The sequence below is a fragment of the Cygnus olor genome, chromosome 2 (assembly GCF_009769625.2).
Source record: "Cygnus olor isolate bCygOlo1 chromosome 2, bCygOlo1.pri.v2, whole genome shotgun sequence".
In the NCBI taxonomy this organism is placed as follows: domain Eukaryota; kingdom Metazoa; phylum Chordata; class Aves; order Anseriformes; family Anatidae; genus Cygnus; species Cygnus olor.
The window spans coordinates 138807337-138828309 of record NC_049170.1 but is presented as its reverse complement, the minus strand read 5'-3'; the positions used below and the strand labels follow the sequence as shown (position 1 = coordinate 138828309).

The following is a 20973-nucleotide window of genomic DNA, read 5'->3' as shown; positions in this document are numbered from 1 at the left end:
AGTATGAATGATTAACTGAAGAAAGCAAAAGGCACAGGATTTAAGACCAATGTAATAACTACGTATGCAAATAATTCTTGCAGCATGCCAGAGGAGAGTGATTTGGAGTTGGCCTTGAAGTGGAGGTCAACAAAACGGAGGTCTACAAAAAAGACAGCTACGGTATTATTGCAGATAGGGAGTCCTGTGAGAAAAGTTGGGGAGGTCAGCAGCAAAAGGAGAAAGGAACCCAAGAGAGGGGCAGCCGAGCACAGCAAGCACCCTTATAATAATAATCTATGATTATTCTCACCCCAGCACCCAGAAGCCAGAGGCTGACTGCAGTTATGCAAAGGGAGAACAGGGCTGCGCAATCAAAGCTGGGGGGCTCCTGGACAAAATTTTGGGGAGGGTTATCTTTCCAGTCGCCTGAATGTGAACTGGCAGTGTGCCCAGGTGGCCAAGAAGGCAACGGCATCCTGGCTTGTATCAGGAATAATGTAGCCAGCAGGACCAGGGAGGTGATCGTCCACCTGTACTCAGCTCTGGTGAGGCCACACCTCGAGTACTGTGTTCAGTTTTGGGCCCCTCACTACAAGAAGGACATTGAGGCCCTGGAACGTGTCCAGAGAAGGGCTACAAAGCTGATGAAGGGCCTGGAACACAAGTCCTGTGAGGAGCAGCTGAGGGAGCTGGGGTTGTGCAGTCTGGGGAAGAGGAGGCTCAGGGGAGACCTCATTGCTATCTGCAGGTACCTGAAAGGAAGGTGTGGGGAGCTGGGGGTCAGCTTCTTCTCACAGATAATTAGTGATAGGACTAGAGGGAGTGGCCTCAAGTTGCGCCAGGGAAGGTTTAGGTTGGAAATGAGGAGACATTTCTCCTCAGAAAGAGCAGTCAGGCACTGGGACGGGTTGCCCAGGGAGGTGGTGGAGTCACCGTCCCTGGGGGTGTTCAAGGAAAGGTTGGACGTGGTGCTTAGGGACATGGGTTAGTGGGTGACATTGGTGGTAGCATGATGGTTGTTGGACCAGGTGATCTTGAAGGTCTTTTCCAACCTTAATGATGCCATGATTCAGTGCCATACCATGGCATGAAAGCTCTGCTTGCTCATTTCCACAACCGCATCAGCCCTCAGCCGCCCGACCCCACCGAAACGCCTCAGCAGCTCGCTCTCCCCCGGCCACCTTTACCCGTTACCGGGTACCAAGCGCACACAGTGTTAAATAATTATTTATTAAATAAAGGACGGCGGGAAGACCCGGTGGGTGGGCACCCCCCGCACCCCACCGAGCCGGGGGCGGCGGGCGGCGACTGTGGCGACGGGGACCCGCCCCGAGGCGGCGCCGCCGCCGCCGCCATACGCGTGAGCTCAGCGCGTCGCGGAAACCGACGGCCCCGGCGCCGCCTCCCCTCGGCGGGCAGGGCCGGCCCCGGCAGCGCCGCCCCGTTCTCTCTCTCTCTCTCCCTCACACACAGAGACACGGACACGGGGAGACGCTTCCTGCGCCGGGCCGGCTTCCTCTGCCGCCGCCCCGCAGGTACTCGGCGGCGGAGAGACGCCCCCCGCCCCCGGTCCCCCGCCGGGGGCGGGCCGCCGCCGCCCTGAGCGTGGCGGAGGGGGGCGAAGGGGTGGGGGGTGGGGAGGTGGAGCGGAGCCGCCTCTGGGCGGGGGAGAGGGGCCCGGGGGGGGTCCGGGGAGGGATGGAAGGGGGGGCCGCTGCCCCTCGCATTGCTGGAGAGTGAAGTCATCGCGCCCATTGTCTCCCCCCCGGGCGGGGCGAGGGGCCTGTCCCGCCCCGAGGAGGAGGAGGAGGAAGATGGGGGGGTCCGGCCCGTGCCGCCCCCCAGCCCGAGGGGAGCCGCCGGGTGGGTTCCTCCTGGGGGGTGGTGGCGGTGCAAGGGGGGAGCTCCCCCGGGGAACTCCTGCGCTGGAACTTGCACGGCAAAGCCCAGCCGGCCCTTCCCCGGCGCTTCTGCGGCCCTGCCGAGGAGAGGTGGCGGTGCCCGGGGGTGTTGGGACACTGGTTCCCCTCCTCGGAGGTGCGCGGGGGGGACAGGAGGTGGCACCGGGCCGGGTTTCCTTGCCCCCGTCCCGCTGCAGCAATGGGGGGTTGCACCTGGCAGCACGGCGTGCTGCGGGCGCGCCGGGGGAGGATGGGGGAAAAACGGGGAAAAATGGGGAAAAACGGGGAACGACCCATGGGAAGGGCAGCAGGAGGGTGTGGGGGGAGTGTGGGGGGGCTCGTGGTGCCCTACGGTGACCAGGAAAGCTTGGGGGGGGGGGGTAGGCTAAGGGGCAGTGGGGAGAGGGCAGCCCCTGAGCAGAGAAATGGGCCGCCCGAGCCTCCCTGCCCCCGGGGTCGCTCGCTGGAAACGTGCCTGGGTTTCCCTGCGAGGAGCACAGCAAATCCTGGTTCTGGTAAAATACCGGAGCTGGCGTTGGAAGCGATTAGGGTTTTATCTCGGTTGTCATCGAGGACAGCAGTTTTTCTTTTTTTTTTTTTTTTTTGAAAGGCAAAGGGCAGGTTGGGAAATGGAGCTTGCAGGATTTACTTCTGCAGAGGAGCCTCCTCATAAACTAATTTAAAAAAAATGCTTTCATAATTTTTACTTCAAAGCTGTTTTTCTTTCAATTTTTTTTAGAAAAAAGTTTCATTTTTTTGTCAGATAAAGGGCTGTATTTCCCTATCTGATGAAATGCTGTGGCGTTGTTGTTGCTCAGTGGAAAAGAAGGCTTTCGGTTCAACGTTCAGAGCACACCGAGGTACAGACGCTGAGCTGCCCACTTCACGGAATTCGCTTGCATACGTAGAAATGATGGTTGTGTAACAGCACTTACTGCTTTCTGAAGTTTTACCATTATTTCACTTGTGAACATTTATATGCTTGCACTTGAAACTTTCAGAAAGCTGCGAAACCGCTTTGTTTTAATTGCACGTGAGCTAGACCCATTTGGACCAGAAAATGAAAATGAAAGTTTTTTGCATAATGGCAATAATGCTGCTCTTCAAGTCAGCTCACTGAAAGGTTTACAGGAAACCTCTCTTCTATATGCGTGTTTCTTGAACCGTGCCAGACTTTTAGTGGTGCTTTATAAAATTCAGCATCTGTAAAATGCTGAATTCTGACTCTTGTCTTTACCTCGTCAGCTAGTTTACAGTTCGACGACATCAGATCATAATTTCTACAAGGGGGAATTGAAATGTGTATATGCGGTTTCCTTCCATCCACTTCCCCTTAAATCCACCAGACAAACGATGCTTTTCTTATATAGAGCAGTCATCAGATTGTATTTAATTACGCTTGTTGAGGCTCAGGAGGAAGGAAGGCACTTGATAGATGTATTTGTTTACCTTCATAATGTGTACAAATCCTTGTCTCTGCCTTAGTAAATGAATCATTAAAGCTCCCTTAGCCATGGGATTCCTAGTTAGCGTAAAGATATGCATTAGGACAACTCGTTTTGTGTGAATATTTTCAACTTGTGAAAGAGCACAAGTCCTTGAATTCTTTTGTCGGTTGGGTAGAGCCTTCTGATGGAAAATGGGCAAACTTTTTAAAATTATTCATTAACAGTGTTTTACTATTTAACATGGCAAAAACTTTAGACTTTGAATTTGTCAGGTGGGTAGGTAATTCTTCCTAACCTTTCCTTTTTTATTTTTTCCCTGTTTACGTGGGCTTTTTTGATCTTCACGTAGTCTTATTAAAAAGATTCTTCACAAGGATACCTTTTCTTTCTTTCTGGTAGGATGCCTGAATCTTTTCAAAGGACTTCTGAATCCTGGTTTGGAAATGCTAAGAAAGGTCTTTGAACTGCAGCTACGCTGTTCTGTGCCACAGTCTGATGGCTTTTAGCCAAGCTTGTGGTCTCTGTTATGGGGTCAGTTTACTCTGGCCCATGGTCAGACATCCGTAATTAGCTTTGTGATTTGTTTTCTGAATTGTACCTAAACACTGCATACTGGCTTAGTAGGAGAAATTTTAATACCTGACTGGAACAAATTGATGGATACGTGTTTTAGGTTTTCCATTTCTTAGTGTGATTTCTGGCATGTAGCTCAGTTGTGAGTCAGTCGGATTCGTAGGGTCAGCAAATGCTTTATGAAGGGCTAATAAAAATAGTCATTTTAACACTGGCTTATCCACAAGGAAGTTAATGTCACTTTTTCTTTTCTCTTTTTGCATTTTTCTTAGACCTGAGTTTCCGTTGTCACTTCTGTATTAACTGATGGAAGATGTGTAGCTGAATGAATTGGTGCACGTAACACGGCTTCAAGATACGGTGAGAATGGTGTTGGATCTAAAGTTGCTAGATGCATCTGAATTGCACCTGGAGGTAGACTTCTACCAAGAAGGTAAAATGTTACATTGAGCCTTAGAGAAATGGTTGTTTTTAACAGTGTTGGCCTTTGATTTCAGCAATGTACTTTTTTTTTCCCTTTTCCCGTATGAAGAATATGAAGGATGCTGTCAGTTCCTAGGAAATTTTTTTTTTTAAATGTTCCTGAGATTTCACAAGAGGGGACTTCCTTTTATTTTTGATTCTTTGAAGTGGAAGTTTTATCCATGATCTAACCTAATGCCAGTTAATTTCTAGTAGCTTATCTTTCAAATCTTTGGTGAAGTAATCTTTAAGGAAAACTGAAACTTTTTTAGGTTAGATTTCAGATATTCTGTGCTCTACTTTAACTCAAAAAGAAAGAAAACTCCAAATAAATGACTTTGGCTTGAACTAAGGAATCCAGCCCCAACCAGACTTCCATGTGTTTTCTTCCTGTTCAGAGCAGGATTTCAGTCTTTTCCTCTTAAGTTTTCATTAAAAGGTTATTTCAGAAGATTCCTTCAGTCACTCTTATTTATTTACAGTGTTTTCTAACTTATTTGGTCTCTGGTCTACTGCTGATATTTATCGATTGACAGATATATTCCAAACTTCTGAGAAGTTGACGCTCACCTTGTTATCCCAGGCTTCTTTGTAAGGATATTTTCTTTAGTTGATAAGATCAGTGAAAGAGACTTTCATCATCTGAGTGGTAAGAAGGCTTAGTCATCTTTCTTCAGTGATCTCTGGTTGTTTCATGTGTGTTTCTGGCAGTTTTCAACCACTGCAGAACTGTGTTTCACCTTGGTTTTGATTGCTGGTCCTTCCCTGACATGTGTGGCTCACTTCTCTTAGTGCAGTGGGCTCAAGTGTACTGATTCAAGGGTCCAGAACATGGCAATGATATCCAAAAAGAACCGTAAATGTTACGTGGGACTAGAATATTACAGGCCTTAACGACGAGTTTTTTATTGTATGTATGACTTACACTAGTTTGAGCTCTTGAAAGACAGAGTTGAGAGAAGAAAAAAGCCCCACAGCTGAGCAGTAAGATGTCATTTGTGGTATCACTCTGTTTCCTCATTAAGACAGACGAGGAAGGCTTTGACTCTGTTCTGCTTGACTTTTGTGGAAGTTCTATGACAAGATTTAACCCTACCTTGAGGTTTATCCATAGAATGAAAAAAAAGTAGGAGTGCTTACATTACTCTTTTGCAGTGGAAGAATTACAGTAGGCTTTTCCACTCTTAACCTGTGGATTGAAGTCAGCCATCTGCTGGATGACTCTTAGCATCTCACTGAACAGGGAGTCTAAACACTGCAACCGCAATTGCCTTTTACAAGGTGAGCATAGCTATAGAAGAATATTTTTTTTTCCTGAAGGATGAGTTTCTAGCAGGTTTCCTGCATTTCTAGATATATTATACCAGACTGGAAAGCTGACCTACGAGTTGCTTTAACCTAAAGCAACCAAGCAAAGAGATCTAATGAAATGAGCTTAAAAAAAAAAAAAGTTACATATACACAGGTGTTTCCTCAGGCATTAAAACTTCCTTTCTTTAGAGGTCAGCATATCCTCTAATGATGTCTTCAGCAAGGTGGTAGAGCACCACTGGAGCCCCTCTCCTATGCAGACAGGCTGAGGGAGCTGGGGTTGTTCAGCCTGGAGAAGAGAAGGCCCCGGGCAGACCTTACAGCGGCCTTCCAGTGCCTAAAGGGGGCTACAGGAAGGCTGGGGAGGGACTCTTGGTCAGGGGGTGTAGTGATAGGGCAAGGGGGAATGGCTTTAAACTAAAAGAGGGTAGATTTAAAGTAGGTGTTCAGAAGAAAATCTTTACTCGGAAGGCGGTGAGACCCTGGCACAGGCTGCCCAGAGAAGCTGTAGATGCCCCATCCCTGGAGGTGCTCAAGGCCAGGCTGGATGGGGCTTTGGGCAGCCTGGTCTGGTGGGAGGTGTCCCTGCCCATGGCAGTGGGGCTGGAATCAGATGTTCTTTAGGGTCCCTTCCAACCCAAACCATTCTGTGAAGACATTTGAAAGGTATCTTGCTGAAATAAATGTTTGTACCAATTTAATTTGGTATAGTCACTTGTTTTTGGTGTGGTGTTTTTTTTTTTTTTTTTGCTTCCTAAGTGAAGCACTGCTCTGCTAATGCAAGTATCCTGTTATTGTTCAGCACAAACTGTCGTTGTGGAACTGTGTCAGTTCTGTTTCCATTTATAGTTGAGATAAATTACTGTTAAACAAACATTTTTCCATAGGTCCTTTAGCTGCTCCCATAAGGCAGATTAGAGCTCTTATTCTAAATTGGAGCCCCTGGCTGTCCCCTTCAGTTTTTCCATTTATTGAATAAAGAGCTGCTTCAGCAAGAGGAATAGCTCTGGACACGCAGTCTGCCATATGAATTACATTGTTTTGTTCTCATTGAGATTCATCGATGCTGCACATTCTCAGTAAACAAAAATATCAATTTTAAGTTTGTCGCTTAACGTTCAGGTTTTTCACAGAAAATCAAACTGCAAGCCACATCAAGTTAATCAAGTTCTATTTTTATCTGAACATGCTTAATCTGTAGGAGTTCCAGTTATACTGTTGAGAGGGATGCTTCTGCTGAGACAGATTTACCTCGTATGTTTTCAAGAAACGGTTTGTAGGGAGAGTGATGCGGTCCCGCCCCTCAGGGGGATCTGCTGAACGGTGGAGGCTGAGGTAACACTGAAGATCCTGCTTGAGCCGTGGGGGTTTTCGGGTGCTACCTGGCTAGCATTTTTGGTATGATGGCATCACAGCATTAATGCTGCTGCACCTCATTTTTATTTTATACGTATTTATACATGCATGTATATACATATATAAATGTGTTCATATATATAAATTCACTTTGTTAGCTGTCTGCTCTTAGGCAAGTAGGAGTCTTGGCACCATAGTGGCTGCGTTCCAGAGGAAAAGACTTGGTGATGATATGCCCAAATGTGTCATCTGTCCATTTCCTTTGCTGGAAGCACTTGGTGCGCAAAACTTACTGTATATTTCAGTGAAACTGGTCAAGGAGAGGGATATTCTGGCAGATCTGCAGTATCATCGTTCAGAGATCAGTCTCAGGAAGAAATATTTATACCTTTCTTTTTAGGAAGTAAAAGACTTTTATTCTTGTCTAGATTAGATAGTTAATGACTGCTTTTCTGCCATTGCTTTGGGCTTCTCATGACCTGGAAATTGGCGCCATATGCTCAGTCCAGATTCCATGCTGCAGCTTTTTCTCATCTTGAGATTTAATTGTACCTTGACAGTAAATGTTTTATTGAAGTATTAAGTGAAAATCTGTAAGGGGGCTGTGTGTTAAGTGAAGATGCTGACAGAGGGTGGTTGATGCAACATACCTATTGTGTTTCCCCCTTCATATCAAAATCCTTTATGTTGTGAGCTTCCAGCTGTCCCTCAAACATCAAATAGTGGAAGAACATTCAGATGGGAATAAGTAATGGCTGTAGTGAGACCACCCAACTAGTAAGGGAGTTGGAGTAAAGCCTACTGAGAAACTTTTCCATCTGGTTAGCGGTTGGGAAGTATCTGAAGTTGGGCCTACCGTTCATGTTTCCATAGTGGGCAATCTAATAAGGTGATTAATGCAAAGAAATGTCTTCCAAATGAAGCATAGTCAAGGTTAAAGGCTTCTTCTTACACTGTGTTACTACAAAAATAATTTTTCTCACAAAGATTTCTGTTGTACATCCTGATGAAGGTGTTCTTACTTTACATTCTTCTATTTTAAGTCAAAAAATAAACAGAATAAAGCCTTTAAAGTTACTCGTTTTGCTGAATTGAAGACCTTGCTGCAGTTTCACGAGAAGAGCAGTTTCCTTCTCAGTTTTATTTTACCTGTAAAGCTGTATCTAATACTTTGGTTTCGTTTCATTCTGTATCTTCAAAGAAAGGTGTCAAGCTTTGCTTTTATGTGACGCTGCTAAAAATACATCTTGGGAGACCAGGAGCCCTTTTACTCAGGGTCAGAGATGGAGGTATCAAACTTCTAGGTCCTTTTTAAGCAAAGAGATCTTCAGTGGTTGTAGCCCGTGCAGCCAGACTATTGCTGTCCTGCTATGTAAGATTCTGCAGTCTGTGTGGGACAGCACAGAGAAGAAATCTCCAAAGCTATTGTGTTTGCTTTATTCTCTAAATTTCACAACACTGTAGTTTTAAACTGCCTCCATTTGGACTGAGGGGTTTTTGTGTCTAGTAACCAGAAGTATTTTCCTCCTTGAGTTCCTACCTGAATAATTACTTTTCCTCTTTCATTCTTCCCATTCTTGTTCCTGTTTGCTGTGTTCTTTTTTCCCTTTAAGTGGCAGTACACTTTTGTTTGGACTTTGTCTGTGGTGGGTAGTTGCAGAAAAATAGGCTTTGCCTTCTGTGACCTGACACCAGGCAGAAATTCAGCTAGGGTAAGAATAGAAGAGAGCCTTGTAAGCTCAGCAGAGGAGTCCCACGTCTTTCCATTATTAACAATTAAAGATGATTCCACGATAAATTAGGTAATGGATTAACTAACTTAAAAAAAAGAGAGCAAGGATAAACAAAGAGAAGGATCCTGCCTTGCAAGAATTCAGATTATTGGGATTACATGCTGCCTGCATGTCTGGAAAAGGAAGAACAAGCTCCCCTGTTTTCAATGTTAATGTAGTTAGTAGCTAAGTTTATCTGGCACGTCATATACCTTATCTCTTGCTGTTGAATTGAAACTTCACAAGGAGGTGTTACTTACTGGGGGCATGGCTTAAGAAATAAAAGCACCCTGTTAAGTCCTGCCCAGCAGTATTGCAACTCCAAAACAGAGTAAGCAGTGAAAACGGTTTCTTCCCACCTCCTACACTCTGCCCTAATCAACATAATCTTGTGGCTAGATCTAGACTAAGAAGTGTTGTTTGGGTGAAGTATGAGCAGTGACATAGTTTTCTTTTCGTTATAGCTTTTTCCTCTGTTTTGTTTCTAAGGTGTGATCTATTTTTTTAGGGCAGTGTAATTAATCCATATCCTTTTTGGTATCTCAATGTTATCTCAATATTACCTTTCTTTTTTAAGGGTAATAAATAATTTAGATTGAAACTGCAACTTAGAAATTATCCCCCACAAACTGGGAATATTTGTACAGTATGCTTTTCAAAGCCATAATAAGGAAAATGATATGTGCACAATTAATGTGAAGCCACAATATGCTTCATTTGTGGAGCAGCTCCTCTTTAATCAAATGTAAGTGTGCTTTTGTTCACCTCTGGTGGTTGAAAGTAAATAGTAGAGAACATGTATTCTGATATGATTGGTGTTCTCCTGAAGTCCAGGAAAACACACTGCAGTAAGAGCAGGCAGAGAATGAATGGTTTTATTGTGCTAAAAATCAAGAGAGACAAATCAGAACTTGAAAAGGAGGGAGCTTACAGTTGGAAATATAGAAAACAAAAATGCAACAGTTTATGGAAAGTATATGGATGCTTCATCTCTCTCTTTTTTTTAAAGTGATGTAGGTTCCAAGCACTCTGTTTAAAAAAAAAAAAAAAAAAAGTCCTTTAGAAGTTAGAACTACGCACCTTTAAAGTTGAACTCACAGAAGTGTGTGCCTTGGTCCTACAGTATTATTGCAGTCAAGGTAGTAACCAGAATGAGTGGTTTTGGAATATTTGGTGATGAAGTAAAACCTTAAGTATTGTCTAAATGTATATTCTTAGTGTAGCTTTAACTCCCCTAATGGGCATTCTGCAAAACAGTGTATTTTGTGGGTGCAGGACGGCTCAGTTTTTAATAGTGTAGTATGCAAAAACTCAGTATTTCATGGGTGAAGACAGGGAAAATGCCTCTAGGATGAGGTAGTTTAACTTCATTGCTCAGAAACCATGATTATGAGTGCACTAGAAATACTAGAAACAGGTGGGTATGGTTTCTGTAGTGATTAGATTACTTCTCTTTGCCCTCTTTTAGTAATGGTGAAGGATTGCACATGTCAACAAAGTGAAATCGATTCTTCCCATTGCGTGTAGTTTGTCATATTAAGGTTTCAGGTAAAATTCTCCAAAGTTGAGAAATACCAGGACTAAGGTTGAAGAAGCAACCGTAGCTTGATCAACTTTTGTGCCTACCCTTATTAAATTGTAGTTCTCAGTTATGCTGTGGCTTTTTTGTTTCTTCTTCCCCCAGAGAAGTGTTTCTCAGAACACTTTTTGCCCTGTCTACTGGATAGTCAGTCTAGGTTGGGCAGCAGTAAACCTTGCCTCTAGGGCAGTTGTTTTCCTTGAGTGAATTTGGAGGTGTAATGCAAATAAACTAGAAGACTGAAATTATTTGCTTCTTCCCTGGTTAAGGCATGTGAATAATGGCTATACATATATATATATATCCCATCCTATTCCTACTTTGCAGTTGATATGATATGTTTTCTTTAGGTTGACATTTAGTGATATTTCTTGTGGATTTTCTTTTTGCATGTGTACCTCCTTGATACTTCAGATATCTCTGGACATACAATTTGGTGTATAACAGTCTGAAAGAAATTCTGTATCTCAGATCAGGCACCTGAGGTTGGCCAACAGTTCCATCCTTAATCATCTGCTTTAGTACCATATCTGTTAACAGGGAAAACCGTGCTGCTTCAGTGGGATGAATATGATATTTTACTGTTTTAGCTATATTAATCTAACATATTGGTGATCTGCAGTGGCCTATCAGGAAATCAGTTCCTTTTTGCAGCGTAGCATTATACTCAGTATTTTCTTTTTTTAAGATAAGAGACATGATCAGTAAGGACAAACAAAATACTGAATAGTAACCTGGTAGTAACGAATCTGGCAAAGATTCTACAGGGACGAAAGAGGTAAAAGCCATGCATTTAAGCCCTCATAATTCATTTCCAAACTGCATCGAGCAAGCAGATTTAATCCCTGAAATTATTTCTAATGCAGTTTGTGTGCTGTTTCCTAGCTGTTAAAAATAATAATTGCAATCCTACCAGCAGGTTTGGAACCTACTCGCTAGGCAGACCTCTGCTATTTGAGCTTGTGGTATCTAATAATACTCTGTCATGCTTTATAGGGATCAGCCCTAGACAGTTTGATCCATGTGCTTATGCAGAGGGTTTTATGGATCTCTTCAGACTCTGGAGGACAAGCTGTAGAGGAAGGCGTGCTTTGACAGCGCAAGCCTCTTCTGCTGCTGATTTTTTTCTTGTCACCAGCAATGTACCTTTTGCTCTCTGCCTGCTTAAGTGTTCTATCCAAATCCTATTCTTACTTAGTCAGTTATGATCTTTGTTAAGAAGATTCTTAGCCAATTTAAATTCATACCCTTTCAATACCTAATTTGATGTCTTTCTTTCCTGCCGTTTGGCAGCACTCCCTCTGTCAGCTCTCCCAGTTCTGCTGCCCTTTGTAGGGTCTCTGTGTTATCTGGGCCCCGTCCTTGTTAGCTCGTTTTCCTCTAGTGTTTGTGATCAGTCAGTTCCCCAGCCTTGTTGTTTTTTTCAGGAGATATATTGTCTCAATTACTTGTGCTGCGAGTTCCCAGATTACTTCCCTGAACAACTCCTTACTCTGTGATTCCCATTTTTCTTTTATTTTTCTGCAGCAGGCTCTGATGACATCTGTATTCTGTCACCCAAGCCCTGTGTCCAAGTCCAAGCTTGATTTGGGTTGAAAGGGAGCTTTGGGGCACAGCTAGTCCAGCCCTTGCTCAAAGTAGGGCTAATCTTAAGTCAGGTTCTCAGTCCTCAGGACCGACGAGGCAAGCTTGGACTATATCCACTCTTGCTTTCATCTACTCTTTTTCTTCCCTTCTCCACAAATTTCATCCTGTCCCCCCCACGTTTGGTTAGAGGGTCTTCAGCAATGCCATTACTTCGTAGTGTGATCTTGGAAAGGGTAAGGCAACCTCTTAGCTTTATTTTGGGGTACTTTGGCTTAGCATATTGGGCGCCTGGAAATGAAAGGAAGATCCTGTCCAGTTCCAGGCTGGATCAAGTTCAGGACAGATCATTAGCAGCCAAAACACATGCTGTTTGTTGGAAACTGTGCATTCCTCTCTCATTCCCCAAAACTTGTAAGAATGACAATATTGACATTGCCACAGGGCTGATAAAATGTACGTCCTAGATACACAGGTCAGAATTCACATCCCAATCTCAAGGCATGCTGGTGCTAAACCTTTCTGGAGGAAATACTTCAAATTTTGTATTTATTTTCTTTGCTAGGATGATTTTGTTCGTTAAAAGTGTTGGATTTTTAGAGTTGGCATAAGCAGCTTGGTTGAAGTAAGTGCACTGAAGATGTTAGTATATAACTTTTCAGCCCATTTTGCTTGAGAAGACTCCAAGCACATTTGGAAATGTGATCTTACAATGGGAAATGTCAGGCAGTTGTAATAATAGACTAACTGTCCTTTATTTTAACAAGAAATCATCATTTTTTGAGATAAATGACATACTAAACTGTAAAAACGAGGTGAGGCACGATGCGTTTAACTTCTTATTACTTCGCTTTCTGTTTTCAGTAGCATAGTTATATTTTTCCATTTTGACTTAATCTGACTGTCTGCTTACATTCTCCTCCCCCATAACATCTGCTGTTTAACCAGGAGGTGCTATATCCATCCTTGCTTTAAGCCTGCTGCTGTGTACGTAGGACTGCTCTACTCTTTTTTTGTGCTGCTCACGTCTGGCCTGCCGAGTAAGGTCTGAGAAACCGTTGATTTGGGAGAGTTAGTCCCACAAAATAGAGTAGCGTGATAATGTAGAAGCTTAGGTGCTGTCGTAAGGACACTATTAATTTAGCAAATAGCCTCGGTTTAAAATGTTAAACCTGTTGCCACCTCCTATTTATTGCTGTCCTCCTCTTGGAATTTACTAACCTACGGCCATCAATATTATGAAATGCATACCCCTGCTTCAACTGAGATCTGGGAATTTAGTTTAAAGCCGTCTTTTAGGCAGTTTAAACAGAACATCTAGCTTTGCTCTGAAGGGGGTGAGGTGTCTGTTCTGGGTATCTGCTGTGGGGTGGGTTAACACACAGCAGAGACAGGGCAGACAACTACCTGTGCTAATTCACAGTCTTAAGCTACTTCAGTAGGGGCTTCATCTGTGGGAGTCACAAATGATATTGTGAAGCTTTGTGAGGGCACAGCCCCTCTATGCCAGAGCCTCTTGCTAGGGACCTAGGAGGAGGTGTAGTAGCCCTTTAGTACACGATATATTAAAGCGCAAGGAAGAAACTTCCCATCTGTAGTCCTGTAGCACTTGTCAGCCTTGTGTCTGTATGCACTGAGTAGCTTAGTGCATTTTTGGAGGAAATTCTATTAAAATATCAAAAAATCTGCACGCTGCCTGACTCTGCACATTAGTAGAGTTTTGTCCAAGTATTTTTTCTGCTGCAGAAATACCTTTCTTAAAGTTATACATGGCTTAATTAGTCTTAAATAACTCCAGATATTACCGTAACTTGAAGTAACTGACTTACAAGAAAACAAGTAAATCTGAAACAAAACTGAGGGAACAATGAAAACAAATGGTGTGATATCATACACAATTCTGTTGAATTACTGCAGCCTTGTGTAAAGTTTGATTTTATTTTTTTTTAACTGTCGTGTCTCTAGGTATTTTACCATTTAATTGTGATACTCAGAATTGTCTTCCTGTATCCGCAACCTCAAGTGACGCTGGTGTTTTCCTGGCACTATGGCCATTTTAGTTTTCATTTTGGGTCATAGAGCAGCGCTTGCTGGTTCTGTGGAATACTCTATGGCTACTTTCCTTTTGTAAAAAAGTGAGGCAAGTATTCAATTATACATCCTAGCAAGTAACTTAAGGAAATGTTTGAAAGATCTCCTGTGCTGAAATAAGGATCCTTTGTAACAGACTTAAATAGCTTTTAAATGAGATTATACACCTGCTTCCTCTAATGTATTTGCGTAACTATTTTCTTTGGAACTGCAGGAGGAAATAAATGGTTTCAAATAAACAGTGAAGCTCCTGACTTCAAAGAACTTCCTTCAAAAGCGAAATAACTTCACTTTCCTTTCTCAAATGAATAAAAAGCAAACATACCTTACCTTGGTATTTTTTTCTACCCATGTCTACAGGGATTTTCATCTTGGGCCTTTTATAGGAAAAGAAGTAGTGTAGGATGTCTAAATGAGTGCTGGAAAAGATTTATTGGATTTGTTCTCATCTGCTGCATATCTTTATTAGGGTGATGTAAAAAGATAAGTTCTCTTTGAAGATGGGCTCTCTTACTGAGAAGAGTCTACAGCTAAGTATTTCTGCAGTAATGCTGTAGGACAGTGTCTTTTCTTCTTCAATGACTGCTTACCTGGAGTATCCCAAAAATAAACTAGATAGCATCTGTTCTCATGCTGTTCTTAACCAGGATGTTACTTAAGGAATATAATTAAAACATAATAGATCTTACTGGTGGAGGCTGCTTAATCAGGATGTGTGCAGATAGCAGATCTTCAAATAAGCTTCTGTATACACGCAGATCAAAAGTTTAAGTATTGGACACCCATTTATTTTCACTGTTCTTATCGCTAAAATACTCAGTGCTCCTCAATCTGTTTTAGCATTTCATTAGTTCATTTCTTTAGCAAATCTGACCTGTAAGGACTACTTCTCACCTGGAGTATGTATACTTTTGCAGTGTTTATAAGTGTATGTTTAACATTTTTTAAAGCTTGATTTTTATTTATTTATTTTTTGCTTTGGTCTGTTACCAGATTTATAAGAGTGTGCTCTTCTTATGCGATATAAGGCTTACACCAATCTGCTGGAAATAACACAATTTCTAAGGTTTCTACCAGTTCAGCGGTGCTTCACAGCAGTTTTTTGTTCGCTTCAGAGAAACGTTTTCCAAGTTCACGATTAGCAACATATTTTATTCTTCTTGGCAAGCCAGACCTGGTATGAATTACATATGAATAGAAGGACTATGTTTTACGTACAAAATGCTCTCTCTAGCTCTGTATATGATCTGGCTTCCTCTTGCTTTAATCAGGGCACAGCACAACTTCAATAAAATCACTTTAATTCCTTTTTCTGAAGGAAGCTTTTCTTCATGAGCTTGTTTACAAATAGGTTAGTGTGTTTTCATCGTAGTAAAGTATTGCTTTGCATCCTGTATTATAAATATGGTATTTGGGGCAGGATTTTTTTTTTAAAGAAAAAATTCTGTTAGAAAACTGAAATAATGTGTCTATATGGCATAAAGCTGTAACTGCAAGGTTATATATTTGGTTGAACTTTGTTAACAACCTTGTGCTAGGTTTGAGTGAGCTTGCATTCCTTGCAGAAACATTTGTGTGTTCAAATACTTCTCTTTAAAAAAGGCCTGGACTTTAAATTGTTGGAGCATCTGGCATCCAAAGCAGCAGTTTAAAAACTTTACTACTTGCCAGTTACGGTATCAAACTGTAGTTTATAGCTAACTGAGATGTTTCTGGGGCATTTAAAATAATGATGAAATATAAGATTTAGGCTAAAAACAATTCTTTTGAATAATTGGTTTGTTATTACAATATTAGTTATTTTTCTTTAATTCAATTACTTTGATTTTAAAAAAAAGTTTGGGCTATTCTAGATGTTGTGTGTAATCAGAGGGGAGTATGGAAATAGCAGGGAGTTGCTTCACCCCGTGGTGTGAAGAAAAAGGGAATTCACCTCTGAGCCCAAGTGTGGCAGCTGGTATGCCTGTGCTTACCTGGGCAATGCGTGTTGGTCATGTAAATCTTAATAATATGGAGAGTACCAGGATACTTCTGCTGTATTCCCAGCTTCTTTGTGTAGCCGGTCTCTGGTGCTTGACAAGAAGGCAGTTTCCCCCTCCACCTTTAAAACAAACCCAAAGGAATCCGCTCCATCCACTCACCCAGAGAGAAGTTCTGCATTGGGCTTGGAAGACACGTTCATCTCTGACCCCTGCACGTGGCCAGCAGAGACTTTACAGCCTGAGATTGCATTGCTAAACTAAGTATTAATTTCAGCTGAAACGTATCCAGTGTGCTCTGAGGGGATATTACCACAGGCTTAATAATGCTTCACAAAAGAAGAAAAAAATACAATGTCAGATTGCTGTAAAACTTATAAATAAGACAAAAGCCATACCCGGTCAGGACAGTTTTGTTCACTTTTTCCTTGACAACTAGTTATGAATACTGGGGGAGAAAAGTACTTTAGTCCAAAGTTGAAATTCAAGTGGTTGCTCCGGTATCTAGTTGGGCTTCTAGCCTGGCTCTGTTCTTCCTCTGTATATACAGTTAGCTGTCAAAATGTCCTCTGACATCCTGATTTGAAATACCCTAGCTTTTGACTGTTTTAATTTTTCTATTTTGTGGAAGGGCATTTTAAGAAAATGTTTAACGTCTCTCTGTTTTTTATCTCCGTGATTTTTGCTGCTCTTGTTCAAGAGATGGGGAAATGGGAAGAAATGGTCCTCAAGGCATTTCGCACTTGCAGGGAAAAACGATTTCAGAACTTGAAGTTAATTTTTGTTGCTGTTGTCATTGTAATTTATCACTTAAAGTTCATTGAAGGAACTTACATTGATTCCTGAATATTCTGTTTGGTGGTTTTCAAAACTCCTCTATTCAGGTTAGTGGTTTGGGAACGTAAATGAGTAGCTGGATTAGATACAGGCGTTACCTAAGAAAAATAAATTGTGAAATGAAGTTACTGGGGACAATCATTACAGCATGGAAGAAAAGCAACCATAGGAATGAGGCTTGCACTTGTAAGAGAGAGCGCCCAGGAGATGCTTGGGAAATGCTGACTCCCTTTTAGGCTTGGGGGGGTGAGGAAAAAAAATTGCCAGAAGAAATCTTGCATAAATTGAAATCGTGATAGCAGCAAGGGTAAAAATTCCTCATTTTGCCTGTGCAAAAGTGAAAAGCCATGTTTTCCTTGGAACTAATTACAGGAGATAGTAATATTAGAATTAATATTCTAATATTAATTCTCTAATTACAGAAGGAGTAATATTTATCCCGTCAATTATGCAGTCTGCCCCCTTTTTAATTGAAGCTCCTGAGAACGCAGCTGATGTCTGAGAGTTCAGCTGTTGGTTTCCTTCAGGTGCATTGCCAGTAATAAAAAGTTATCCAGGCAAAATTATCTCCTACTTTTTCTGCTTTTGCAACACTTGCTGTCTTAATTCTGTTTTATACGGTATGGATGCAGCTTTATAATTTAAATAGAACAGTTTACCTTGGGAGGATCAAAATCTACTTGCATCCCTTGATGGTGCTGTCTTTACAGCGTTTGTAGCAATAAGTAAAATGTTCTTTGACTAAAATAAAACAATTTGATAACTAGATTTGATTCTAGATACTGCTGTATCATCAGATTAATCAAGTTTAGTCTCCGTGTGATGCGGGGAGGAACACCTTGAACATCTTTTCGTTACGATAATTCATTTAAATACGATACATTAAAAGAATATGAAAGCTTTAAGAGCAGTAACTCCCTAAATAGCTGGTTCTTAACATTTTAATCTGTTATGCAATGGTGAGATTTTAACCAAAGGAAAGCTGATTGCATATATAATAAATGGAGGAAGTTCTAGTGGAATGTAAATGCAGTATCAACGGCATATCTATAAAACAGAGGCCTAGAGTTGTTCCAAGTGAAGCCAGAAATCAGCCTACTGTGTGGCTAAGCTGGAAGGAAAACGAGGGTTCACTGTACTTTGGCACTGATGTTTATTTGGCAACACACCATTTTTTCATATCTTGGCTAATGTTTTATCAGGCTGTGCTCTTTGATGTGGATCACTTGAATTCCATTTATTCACTAGCCACCTGAAAATGTGAAGCACCAGAAACTGTGGAAGATACCTGTCATGTGCCATAGTAAAGGAAAAGACCCTAATTTATTTTCCTTTACTGAATAATGTATAGCTATGATATTAGCTATTGAAATTGTGATGTGATACAGATCAATGTCTAAGCTTCTGTCGCTTTAAAAAGAAAAAAAAGATGCAAGACTGAAAAATTTCATGGTGTTTCTTCTCAAGGTTTATTATTTCAGTCTGATTCATTTCCTGTTTTTCTGCTAATGTACTGACAAAAGCAGAAACAAGTATCCTTCAACTGTTTGTTTGTAAATCAAGAAAATATGTAATTTACTGTATCACAAGTGGCTCTGTGTAGCAGTAAATGGTGCAAAGGTTGATGCAGTTCTTCCTCAGTCCCTCGTCATGCGTTTCCTTCCACGGCTGCCCCAAGGATCCGGATGTGATGGAGGTGGTGATTCCCCTCAGGTAGGGGAAAGATGAAGGTAGGGTAGAACTCCTCCTCTTCTCTCACACGAGAGCAAGGAGATGCTCAGTAGAATCAGAAGCAAAATAAGGCCTGATCTTAGAGGAGCAATCTCTTTTCAAGCCAGGTTTCACGGGACTGAGCTCGTTACCATAGAACTTGCTGAGGATTCACAGCAATGAGAGAGTTCTGATATTTAAACAGATAACAATATGCAAAGCTGATGATAGAAAATGCTCGAACATGCTGGCAAGGAGATAAGCCTGATTTTTGGATTTGAAAGTAGTCTGACGAAAGGTGCAAGAGATCTCCCACTGGGCCCATGCCCTAAACACGAACTCTCATCTCCACCATGGAGCCCTTCCTGTATGCTCTGGAGGCAGGATCCTGTCCACGTGAACTCAGTGTAACTGCTTATGTTCCTGGGAGGTTTGAAGGCAGGCAGGAATGCAGGTGGATGTTCAAATGACTGTACTTTTTTTCATGGTTACTGATACCCTGAAATGTATTAAAATTGTAACACGTTAGCACATTTTCATAAGATTTATAATGCTTGAATAAAAGATGGATTCTTTTAAATGCAATTTTTATGTTAAAGGTGTAGCGAAAGAGTATGTCTGGCATAAAAGCTAAATCCCATTTCTCTCAAGTAAATGCCTGGAAAAGATAAACACTTCCAGCAGGGTATTTCTCATGATGTTGGAGCTCATACTGTAATTCACAAATTTATGAATTAGGAGGCAGATGGAAGTTTGCAGCTTCTTTTAGAAAACGTAATCAAATAAAGTAATTGTTTAAATGGCCTTTTAAATTAAATTTGGGATTACAGTAGTCTAGTATTTAAATCCTTTTCAAACCTGTATTTCAGAATTAGTTTGATAGCATAGCAGGCGTGGTCTTCTTGTACATGTTCTTATTTCTCGGTTGAAGAATGCTTCTCTTTGGCGAAGCAAAAGCAAGGCCTTCAATCTTGTAAATTTTTCCAGTTGAGCATTTCTGTGTTGGTAAGGTTTTATTAGGTTCTTAACTATAGATAATTTCATCTAAAAGTATCCACCTTTTTCCGTTACGGTGTATGATGTTAGTACTGGAAATTTTGTTAAGCGCTTTGCCTTTTTTCATCGAGTATTTGCCTTTCTAGATGTGTGGCTCCTTGAAGGATGAGGAAGGCATGCTCCTGAATGGCACAAAATGCCTCCAGGCCACCAGTATGGACCACATCATCTGCTGGGCAGAGTAAAACTTCAGGGCTTTCTCTTCAGTGATGTCAGTCATATGGAAGAGGTTATACTGTAAAATTAGCAGTTGATTAAAAAGGAGAAACAATCTTTTTCTACTGTGGATAGTTGAGAGAGACGATGTGGCTAAGTATGAGGAAGGAAAAAACACGCCTTATTTGTGCTCCAAGCGGCAGTGGGATTTATAAATGTTGTTGAAGATAGCCATGGTGATGAGAGACCAGACTGCTGTGCTACATATCCAGAGTACGGGCAGTCGAGTGCACGTCGTGAAGTTATTGTGGCTTAATGCTCAGCGCTTGGTAGCTCGGATGCAGGAGGCTGACAGTTCATGTGATCCCCCAGCTAGCTGCGAGATAAGTCACGTCCTCCCCTGCCCATAGTCAGCCTTGTGCGTTGTCAGCGTGAGAGTTTGGCAAGTCCCAGTATCTGTCTGCCTCAACCCCCTATCTGTGAAATGAGAGCGAGGCTTCCTTTCTCTTCGTGCTTCATTTTTAGAATTTAAACTGCCCGGGGAAAGCCACAGTCACACATACGTGATGTTCGTAGTGGTCTTAGTAGGCCTTCCAGTTTGATAGCAGGAAGGAGTATCATGAAGCCAGGAGCAAGGAATCATGAAGTAAGGAACAAGGAATACATCTTTCTAGGAGTATGTGTCTTTGTGTCTACAATATTTAAGACTATCAGTATCTCCTATGATTAAGATTATTTAATACTTTACATTGTAAAGGCAGGCTTTCAGGTTTTTGATTCAGTTTCATTCAAAATGTAAACTATCTGAAACACTTATGTCTAGGTTGAGCCACAAAACATTAAAACAAACAAAAAACTCCACCCAACCATTGTTTCTGAGAACACAGAGGGAAGGTTTCTTAATGATTAAGAATATAATCCCTTGCAGCTGCTCTGATGGAGCTATGATGTCTGTGTTCTGGAGTAGAGGTGGCTGGCTCTTTCTTAACAAGAAGCCTTGCTCCATCTCTGTTCTGTGCCTCTGAGAGCTTGCAAATGATGGCAGCTTTTTGGAAAACTGTTTTGAGCATTTGCTTTAAAGACTGGTTGGTGTGGCGCCTATTTCTGCGTATTTCACATCTAACCCCCTTAACCCCCTGCTAAGAACTGGCCGACGTGTGGGCCAGCGCAATGTCG

At 41.9% G+C, this 20973-nt stretch overlaps 1 protein-coding gene across 5 annotated transcripts in view; it reads left to right on the top strand.

Moving 5' to 3' along the window:
• Positions 1-1302: 1302 nt before the first annotated feature.
• RNF19A (ring finger protein 19A, RBR E3 ubiquitin protein ligase) overlaps positions 1303-20973 on the top strand; it is a 58675-nt gene continuing 39004 nt past the window's right edge. Inside the window, exons 1-2 of one of the 5 annotated variants that reach the window (XM_040548626.1) lie at positions 1303-1517; positions 4177-4337. The gene's annotated coding sequence lies outside the window, so the exon portion shown is untranslated. Of the gene's footprint in view, positions 1518-1657; positions 1846-4176; positions 4338-20973 lie in introns of those variants that run through there. The other 4 variants (XM_040548624.1, XM_040548621.1, XM_040548622.1 and 1 more) reach the window with 4 other exon arrangements.